Raw genomic sequence first — 7,610 nt, forward strand, 5'->3', positions numbered from 1 at the left:
CACTCTTCTTTGCTGTAGGATGGTCTGTATGTCAAGTGTGTTGCTGATTGGTCAATAAATAAATCACTGATTGGCCAGTGGCTAGGCAGGAAGTATAGGCGGGACAAGGAGGAGAATAAAGCTGGGAAGTGGAAGGCTGAGTGAGAGAGACACTGCCAGCCACCACAATGAGAAACAGCATGTGAAGATGCCGGTAAGCCACGAGCCATGTGGCAAGGTACAGACTAATAGAAATGGATTAATTTAAGCTGTAAGAAAAATTAGCAAGAAGTCTGCCATGGCCATACAGTTTGTAAGCAATATAAGTCTCTGTGTTTACTTGGTTGGGTCTGAGCGGCCATGGGACTGGCAGGTGAGAGAGATTTGTCCTGACTGTGGGCCAGGCAGGAAAACTCTAGCTACACTTCTTCCCTCAGCAGACCTCAGCTGTCAATAAAAATATAAATTATAGGTCCTGGTCCCATTGCCATAAACAGATCAAGCTGTACGACCTTCATCCACATTCAGAGGGCTGGCTTGGTCCCATGCAGGCTCCCTAGCTGTCAGTCCAGAGTCCTTGAGCTCCCACTAGCTCGGGCCAGCTGCCTCTGTGGTTTTTCCCATTGTGATTTTGACCAGCACCACCACCCCCCTTTGCTCATATAATCCCTCCTTCTTCTCTTCAACTTAAGTCCAGGAGCTCAGCCAAGTGCTTGGCTCTGGGTCTCTGCATCTGCTTCCATCAGCCACTGGATATAGGTTCTATGATGACAATTAGGGCAGTCACCAATCATAGGTACATGAACTGGCTTTTTATATCCCATTTCCTATAGTAGGATGCCTTTCTCAGCCTTGATGCAGGGCAAGGACTTAGTCCTGCCCCAACTTAGTATACCAGCTAGGGTTGACTATCCAAGGGAGAGCTTAAACCCTATGAGGAGTTAATGGGGGGTGGGAGAAGGAATGGGAGAAGGGGAGAGAGGGGAGGTTGTTATGTAAAATGAAAAAAAAAATTAAATAAATTATATATTATACAAATGGTATGAATCTTTTAAATGAAAAGGATACCCATTAATATTAGTTTGTTTTTTTTTTTAAATGACGAGTGAGGAAGCCAGGAGAGCACTCAGATAGAATATGGAGGGTATACAATTGGAAGAATGTTATTATTTTTTCTTCTTTTTCCCCTGTGAAAGCAATTTGGAAGCCTTTTTTTCTTTAGATTTAGTTTGTATTTAGTTGTGCATATATATGTACTGGGATATAGGCACACATGAATGCTGGTGCCTGTGGAGTCTAGAAGAAAGCACAAGACTCCTAGAGCTGGAGTTACAGGCCAGGTGACTTTGAGACTCCTGCCATGAACACAACGAATAAACTTGGGTCCTCTGGAACAACAGCATGCATCCTTGACTGCTTACCCATCACCCAAGCCCCATTTTGGCTTTCTTATTTCAACCACAGTAGGAAATTAAAATTGTTTCAAACCACAATGGCTATGTTCATTTTCATAACCCATCAGTAGGTGACCGATAGATATGTCTTAGCAATTACTATTATTTTCTCCACCTGGAAGCAATAAATAAGAAATAATAAAACTTGGTTGAGTTTCACTGTGTGATTGCTGTTTTGTAGTTCAGTATCTCATTATTTCAAGGTCCTAAATGAATACCAAGAAAATTACATGAAGAAATACAGAAAAATGGAACCAAATATAAATTAGTTATTACTCCTCGAAAATAGATATACAGTGTGAGTAAATACTAGATCATTATTGCCTATGTTCCTGGAACCATATTTTTTTTACCATAATTTCTTATATCTATTTTTATAAATAATTTTCTATAGATCTTCAAATTATATATCTAATTCCATATCCTCTCCTTTTCCTATCAATATGTTAAGAATCCCTGAAAGTTGTCATGGCCAACCCTAGAGGATTTGATGTAAGTTTCAGTGCATAGTAGATCAAATCAGAATCTCATATTTGGGATTTGGGTATTCATCTTCAAAACTGTATAACTGGAGTTACTGGGTTTGGTTAGAATGAAAAGCATGGGAGGGAAGAACATTGCTAATATGTTTATGCTAAACTGAAATACATAGAGACACCTATTTGAAAATGTCTTATAGAAAGTATAACTTATCCAGATTCTAGAGTTGGACATTTTTTTGGATTTATTTGAGAAAATTCTGAGCATGCATCCTGTATTTAAAACTAAAGATGTGCATAGGATTACCTAGTGTCTTAGTTAGGGTTAGTATTGCGCTGATAAAACACCACGACCAAAGAAACTTGGGGAGCAAAGGGTTCCCTTGGCTTACACTTCCACATCACTGTTCATCTTGGTATCAAGTGACAACAGGAACTCAAAGAGGACACTAACTTGAAGGCATGGGCTGATGCAGAAGCCATAGGGGACTGCTTACTGGCTTGCTCCTCATGACTTGCTCAGTCTAATTCCTTATAGAACCCAGGACCACCAGTCTAGGGATGGGCCCCACCAATAATGGGCCCTTCCCCATCAAACATTAGTTAAGAAATGCCCTACAGGCTTTCTTAATTATGTTATGGAGGGATTTTCTGAGTTCAGCTTCCCTCCTCTCTGATGACTCTAGCCTGTGTCGTGTTCACATAAAAGTACCTAGTACACCTAGACAGGACACAAGAAATAGTTAAAACCGTAAGTGTTCTAAGAATGCTAACAATGTGAATGACAACTTATACACATTTGAAGATGTGTGTGTGTATGAGTGGTGTGACCAACTGAAAATGATTTTACATGTATTTTTGATTTTTCAATAAAAGAATACATGTAAAAGTGATGTAGGACTAGGAACGAGGAAGAATTTTTTTTTTTAAATATATGGAGAGAAAATTGGAAACAGCCATGGAAGAAGTCAGGAGACAGACAGGAGTAGAGATGCCGCATCACAGCACATTACGAATAATCATGAGTCGTTATTAACAATTGAACAAACCTTTGTCATGCAGCAGAGCTACACATAACAAATGGGCAGAGGGAAGCTTTGTTCCTAGAACAGACTGTTGCTGAGCAAATTGTAGCGGTAATGAGTACTGAAGATATTTGCTAAAGGTCTGTTCTGGTAGAGCATACCTAGATGGGGATATTTCTTTGTCTTTAAGTGTTTGAAGAGAGATGATATAGCAACATTAGCCTTCAAACTGCTCATTCTGATTCTATTCTTGTCCCTCAAACATCTATATCCAACGCAGTAACTAAAATTCTTCTTTCAAAATTTAGGTCACATCCTCTCATACCCTAAATCAAAGGTATGAGATATCACTTTATATAATCTGGCTACCAAAGATCTGTCCTTTACTTTTTCTGCTGCAGTCATGGCTTCCTGATCCTTTTAAACCTTCTGCATATGTTTCTTCACTGAAAAATGAGTCTGAGCACATAAAGAAGCACACTGAATAAGTGTCCTATTAGAAATCTATTGTTCTGATAGTCTGTCAAGAGCTCCCATCCAAATTACTATCCTATGATTAAGATCCTTTCAGAAACTCACCACTCTAATATAACAATTTCTTTCCTCAGTTTTCTTATAAAGACTGAAATATGTAGAAGTTTTCACAATGTGGCTAGGTTTAAGGATGTTGATTTAATTTGCATTCTCCTAATAAATAAGATTCTTAGTGCTCAGAACTATTTTAAATTAGCAAGATCTGTACAAATGCTATTCTTATCTATAATTATTTATATAATATAATATAAATTGAAGGATTAAGCAAGATAATATTTACCAAACTGCTAGGTGCTAAGTAATTAATTTATTTTGCTCTCTTCTCATCATTTTATGCTAGTTATGATAACTTGATATGATTCAAATATTTAGTCTTATTTAGCAAACATACAAATAATCTGCATATCAGGTCCTTTTCTTCTTCTAACATCCATTTGTCTATAAAAGTTGTGATAGCCTCCTAACACAATAACATCTCCCAAAACACTGGAACAGGAGAGATCATTCTTCTAACCCTAAACTCATATATTCAATTTAGCACTGACATTCCATATGACTGCCTAAAGGATCTTTCAAAATTAACTTGTCAAGAAAACATATATCTTACTTCCTTACTCTAATTTTCTTTTCTTCCAAACTTTCTATCACTCTCCCAATTTAATAATTTCTATTTCAGCAAGTAATACTATAGTCCATTTACTAACGAAACATAAACCTCAAAGAACCTTCATAATTTCCCCTTCTCTAAATAACCATACCTACATCTTATCTGTCAGTAACATTACACATGTTCCCTCTTAATTACAACAGCATAATTTTCCTCTCTTTGTATCTATTGTCAATGTCTTCCCTTACTGCAAGCAGATATCATCTCTGTTATTTTCACATTCTATTACCTGGAGCAATTGATTTACTCTTTTTCATTTATTCCCAGTTTTTTTCTCTCCTTTTTTTTATTAAGAGATTTTTCTATTCATTTTACATATCAACCACAAATTCTCCTGTCCTCCCTCATCCCACCCCCCATCCTTCCCCCCCTAAACCACCCCTATTCCCACCTCCTCCAAGGCAAGGTCTCCCATGGGGTGTCAGCAGAGCCATTAAAGGCTAGGCTCACAACCAAAAATATTCTCCAGTTTTAAAATTGTAATTCTTCCGGAACCACAAAACTGATTATAGCATTCTGCTTCAGAAGATTTTAGAGCCAAGTGTGAGCTGAGCCATGGAAAAGGTGGCTTGTAGAAAGGGAGAAAGGACAGGGCTTTGGTGACAAGTATTGTAGAGAGAAAACACTTGTCACTTGATGATTGTGCATGAACCGCATATTTATTCTAGATATCATGCCTATCATCCTTCCGGTGAAGGATTTTTCTTTAACCATTAAGGTAAACAAAAAGAGAAGACAGACTAAGTGGTAACATCCAAATATCACTTTGAAGGATTTGCCTAGCCTGGTTCCTCTTCAGCTTGAGCCTAATTTCGGTCTCTTCAGTTAGACTGTTAGGTGACAAATGGGGAAACAGAAAGGAGGTTTTGGTACTTGTCTACACTGCTTCATCCTGGAAGAATCGCAATCATACTGGCAGAGCACAAAAGAATTCTGAAGGTGTGGGCTCACTGTACACTAAAAAGGGAACAAAGTAGGGGGATCCTGGGGTGAAAAAAAAAAACAGGAAAAAATATAAGGAACACGTTAAAAAGCAAAGGGCGGGAGCTGGGGGGTAGAAAGGAAAGCCTCCAAGTTTCCAGTAGGATCACACAAGCTGTTCAAACAAGTAGTGCTCCATCTTGGGTGAGCTGTAAATTAAAATGTGAGAAACACCGAAAACATAATGCGTGAAAGGAAATGCCAAAGAGGAGACTGCAACTCAGGAAACCATTAAATGATTGAATGGATAGCAGAAACATTCGGAGCAGAGTTAGGACGACTAAGATGGACAGCTTGTGAATATAAAGGGAAAGATACAGAAGGGAAAAAAATGTCTCTTCTGAGAGCCCAGGATACAACAACATCAAGCAGGGAGTGCCTAGCAGAAGCCCAGCTGTAGAACTTCAGCAGATATCCCCTTCCTGCCTTGAAGGTTTCGTTCCTTCCTCCCATTTCCACTCCAGAATGGTGCAGCCTTTTCTTTTCAGTCTCTTTTGTTTTTCACATCCACTGGAGTTATTCCTCTGTGAATAAGAAAGAAAGGCCACATATCCCTTTCCTATAAAACAGCCAGGATCGGAAGATGTGCCGCCACTGACGCGGCGTTCTGTTCCCTGATAACGTCATGCGCAGCCGTCTTCTGTCATCGTGGGTGCCATCATGATTATATGCTTTAGGTAGTAGTGATATTCTTTATTTGCAAAACAAAATAAAAGTGTACACCACATTCGGCATATCACTGCTTTCCCCTTGGTCCTAGAATAAGCTTCAACCTCTGCCATCCCGCACTGTGGGTCTCTCCATACTGTCTTCTTTACTGGGCCACGTGGGATTATGATCAGCTCTCCATGCACATTCTAGTTGCTCTACCTCTAGGGCCTTTGCACTTGACATTTTCTCAACCTGTAATTCTCCCAGTCCTCAGACATGACTTGAACAACACCTCATTCATTAGATGATATAATAAATAGCGTCTCCTCAACAGGAGGCTTTCCCTCACCAGATTGCCTGAAGTTGCCCTTGACTCTCTCAGGTTCAGTATGCTTCACTGCAGTCTTCTGTGCCTTTAAAGTATTAATGCAGCCTGTCAAACACATTGCAGATCTTTTTCTTCAAGGTGACTGTGGCTGAGAGACACCATTCTAAAAGAGCAGTGTTTCCATAAAAAGAATCAAGCTTCTGTTGACCTACGCTGGCTTATCAAAAAAGTCCTAATACATAGCAAGCAGTTAACTCATGTTAGCAATAATAATAAATTCTGTGATAAAACTCATTAATGTATACTATTTTAAGAGCACATCATTTAAATAATAAAAATGATTTGACTGATTAATAAAAAATAATCTTCTATACTTTCCTTGAGGATAAGTATATATATATATATATATATATATATATATATATATATATATATATATATTAGTGTGTGAATTCTCCACTGTATGTAATCTTCAACTGATCAAACTGGCAAAATTAAATATAAATAAATTTCTCTAATGTCATACACTTCAGTGGCTTTACTGGAATTAAAATAGTGCTTGCAGCAGAATAACAGACTGCCTTACATCTGTGAGTTTTCAAATTTTGACCAATATCAGTGTGGCTTGAGGCTGTTGGACATCTGGCAGACTTCAGTCCTGCATCTTGGCTTATACTTCTTTGCTATCTTTGGATAAAAATAAGTGTTTGTAACACAGTCTACACACATAAACTAGAATATTTGCGAGAAACCCTTCAAATAAATTCAACTCTTTTAATAACCTAGTACCTCTCATTTTACTCCATTAAACTGATTTTTTAAGAAGTCACATACAGCTATTTAATTGCTATAACCATAACTGAATTTATGGCAAAGGATTTAGTAAACAAGTGACATTTTACTTTTGTTTTGTGATTATAATATAATTACATCATTTCTTTCTTTCCTCCCTCCAGACAATCCCATGTACATCTTCTTGCTCTTGTTCTTTCAAATTCATGACCCTTTTTCATTAATTGCTATTACATGCAAAGATGGATATGTGCATGTGTTCATGCATGTGTGATTGTGTGTGTGTCTTTCTGTGTGTTGCACATACTTTACTAGATATAACAAGCTTAGTCTGCATAATGCTACTGTTATGTATATTTTCAGGGCCGGGGCTGACCACTTGGCATTAGATGATTAGCTGATATGATCTTGTAGGAGGAAAACTCTTTAGATGTCCAGAGGACACAATCTCACAGCAAACTTCCTGATCTTACAGTTTTACATCTTAGGCTCTTAGAATCTTTCTGCTCCATTTCTGAAATCTTCCCTAAGCCTTGGATGTGGGAATTGTTTTGTAGATGTATCCATTGGTACTGGACTCCACAATTCTGCATTTTGATTGGTTATGGTTTTCTGTATTGATCTCTGTCTGTTGCAAAGAGAAGTTTCTTTTATGACATTGTCCAACCTAACTATTGACAGCATCTCTTTCACAAACAATCTAGGTTGAGGGTTTTGTTC

The 7,610-nt window shown here is 38.0% G+C and overlaps 1 long non-coding RNA gene across 2 annotated transcripts in view; it reads right to left on the bottom strand.

Annotated features, from left to right (window-relative positions):
* Positions 1–5,169: 5,169 nt before the first annotated feature.
* LOC131922051 (uncharacterized) overlaps positions 5,170–7,610 on the bottom strand; it is a 57,511-nt gene continuing 55,070 nt past the window's right edge. For both annotated transcript variants that reach the window (XR_009382170.1, XR_009382168.1), the window contains one exon: positions 5,170–6,261. This is a non-coding gene — a long non-coding RNA (uncharacterized LOC131922051). The remainder of the gene's footprint in view (positions 6,262–7,610) is intronic.

This window comes from Peromyscus eremicus, chromosome 11 (assembly GCF_949786415.1).
Source record: "Peromyscus eremicus chromosome 11, PerEre_H2_v1, whole genome shotgun sequence".
Taxonomy (NCBI): domain Eukaryota; kingdom Metazoa; phylum Chordata; class Mammalia; order Rodentia; family Cricetidae; genus Peromyscus; species Peromyscus eremicus.